Below are 2953 nucleotides of genomic sequence, written 5' to 3'. Positions count from 1 at the left end.
AGCAATAAATTGTGTGTGTGTGTGTGTGTGTGTGTGTGTGTGTGTGTGTATACAATGTATTGATCCATCCACCTATTAGAACTTGGCTTAATGTAGGCATGACATATTTTAGCTATGAAAATTATGTATTAGCTGTCATTCATCTTTCACAAAATATTTATTAAACAGTTTATGTGCACCAAGTACTGTTTTAATGCTTGCATATACCACTGTAGAAAAGACACTAAGGTTCTAGCCTTTTTGTAGATTATATTCCGGCCAGGGATGAAGATTATTAGATTGGTTTAGGCAAGGAATGATGCTAATTTGGACCATTGCAATAACAGTAGAAGTGATGCAAAGTGGCCAGGTTTGGGATATATTGCAAAGGTAGAGTCAGGAAGATTTCCTTAAAAATTTGGAAGGGTCTGAAAGAATAAGAGACAAGACAAAGTTGATTTTGTATTTAAGTTTTATTCATAATTGTCAGAACTTGGAAGCAACCGAGATAGGTGAGGGACCAAGATGTCCTTCAGGAGGTGAATGTATAAAGAAATTGTGGCCCATCTAGACAATGGAATACTATTCAGCACTAGGAAGAAATGAGCATCAAACTCCATGTTTGTCAGGGCCAGAGATAGGAACACAGTAATTGACTATAAAGAGTATGCAGAACTTTCCTGCCCTTCTTCATTGCTTTGGTCACATTCACAAACAAATTTTCATTAGGAAATGTGTTTAGAAGTACCCAGATGAGGGGTTGATTAAAGACCGGGCACTTGAATTAGTTTCTTAAAGCTGTTGTAACAAATTGCCACAACTTTGGTGGCTCAGAACAATAGAAATTTATTTTCTCATCATCCTGGAGGCCTTAACTCTGAACCCAGGGTATCAGGAGGGTTGATTTCCTTCCAGAGACTGAGGAAGAATCTATTCCATGCACTCTCTCCCGGCTTTGGGCGACCACCAGCCGTCCTTGGTGTTCACTCACTGGCCTGTGGACACGTCACTCCAATCGCTGTGTCCCTCTTCACATCAGCTCCTCTGCTGTGTGTCCCCTCCCTTCTCTTCTTTTCTAGGGACAGTTGTCGTTGCCTTTATGGCCCACCCTAAGCCAGGAAAATCTCCTGTTGTGATCCTTAATTACATTTGTCAAGACCCTTTCCCCAAATCAGATCACACTCACGGATTCTGGGTAGACCTATTGGGGGGGCGGGGGTGTATTAGTCAGCTCAGTCTGCCATAACAAAGGACCATAGACTGGGTGGCTTAAACAACAGAAATTAATTCTCTCACAGCTCTGGAGGCTGCTGTCCAAGATCAGTGTACCAGCAGCATCACATTCTGGTGCAGACTCTTCCTGCAAATGGCCACCAGATTCTGGTGTCTTCACATGACAGAGAGAATGTTCTGCTGTATCTCCTTATAAGGATCAGAGCAATACCCTTATGACCTCACTCAACCATAATTATTTCCTTAAAGGCCTCATTGCCAATATAGTCATCTGGGGCATTTGGGCTAAAATATGGATTTTGAGGGGCCTCTAGTAGGGAGCCACTATTCAACCTAGCACGGTACTGTTCATTCATCCTGTGCCGTGGCGGCAGCCTGGACAGTCACCTGCGAGCTGGGACCGAAGCGCATCAACAACACGGACATGGTCTCCTCTTTCCCTGCTGTTTCATCCCTACAGTTTCCTTTTGACATGACACACTGATCATCAGGTGCGAATTATGAAGATGCAGTATAGTAATTTTGGAAACATTTTTTTGTTTAGTTGTCTATTTGCTTTACTCTCTGGGAAAGCCCATCTGTGATATGACCTTATAGTAGTCACTCGTTCATTACATGTGACAGATTGATTGGCTTATTCCTTTGAGCTGGCATACCCTGGTTCTGCTCGGCCCTCCAAGAGTTAGTTCGATGGGTGTACGAAGTTTTTACGTTTAGTGGATAACCAGTATTAAGAAGTTATATCTGTGCATCGGAAAGCCTTTTTCCTGCTGTACAGGTTATCAGTTCTTCCTATAAATACCTTTTCGTGCAATTGTCTGGGAGTATTTGAGGCACCGGTGAAATAAATAGTGTGACAGGTTCCACCAGCTTCAAATGAGTCCCTGCTCAGTATGGTTCGTTATCCCTGCTCGGGAAGGAATTGGTGAGTTATCTGTCTTCACATTAATAGCTGGTTAGTTTCCTAAATATTTTCTTTTGCTTATTTTTACCAGTCTTTCATCTCAATTTTTTTAAATAACGGACATCATGATATCCGCACTAATGAGTCGTATGCAACATCCTGTCATTACCATGTTCAAAAATACGTACAGATAAAGAATAAAATGCAAGCGACGAAAGTCTATTTTAGGCTTTCTGTACATTCCCTGGGAGTCTGAACAGTTGTTCCTACGGCACACGGAGAGTCATGGTCTGATCGGGATGAAAGTTGGTGAGGTAATTCAATTCCGCGTTCAGTTAAAGAAACTAGACATTTCTCACAAAATCATAAATGCGATGTGAAGGCAGATTGAGAACTAAATGGCTCCTGGATGTGTTCTCTGCACAGCTCCTCAAGGCTGTCTGCACTCGGAGATTTTGTCACTCCATCTGCTCCCTGGCTGAGTGACAATCTGCTGCTGCCAGCCCTCTGCTCACCAGCAGGACGGCGAGAATGTCTCCAGGTGCCCGTGGACGCACCTGAGCTCCAGCATCCCTTGACTGAGTTACTAAAAAGTGAACAGATTCAGAGAGGAAAGAGCTAAAGGTGGGGAGATTCGAGGTAAATAGATTTGAAGTGAAACGAAACACAAATCTTACATACTCTTCTGAAATAAATTCTCTTCCACCAAATATTTGGTGCCCGGGAGCCACCCCACAGCATTATCATATTAATAGTGATGCTGAAGGTACACTACTCAAGAATTCACATTTTCTGAGGTACCTATTGCTTAAATTGTTTCCAATCAAGATTTTACTT

At 42.5% G+C, this 2953-nt stretch overlaps 1 long non-coding RNA gene across 1 annotated transcript; it reads left to right on the top strand.

Moving 5' to 3' along the window:
* Positions 1-1463: 1463 nt before the first annotated feature.
* On the top strand, positions 1464-2750 carry LOC120220189. Its single transcript, XR_005525487.1, has 3 exons — positions 1464-1703; positions 1991-2137; positions 2543-2750. It is a non-coding gene; the product is annotated as an uncharacterized LOC120220189 (long non-coding RNA).
* Positions 2751-2953: the final 203 nt, after the last annotated feature.

Source organism: Hyaena hyaena, unplaced genomic scaffold (genome assembly GCF_003009895.1).
Source record: "Hyaena hyaena isolate Hyena2069 unplaced genomic scaffold, ASM300989v1 scaffold_681, whole genome shotgun sequence".
NCBI classification, from domain to species: Eukaryota; Metazoa; Chordata; class Mammalia; order Carnivora; family Hyaenidae; genus Hyaena; species Hyaena hyaena.
This window is presented reverse-complemented; position numbering and strand designations above follow the sequence as displayed.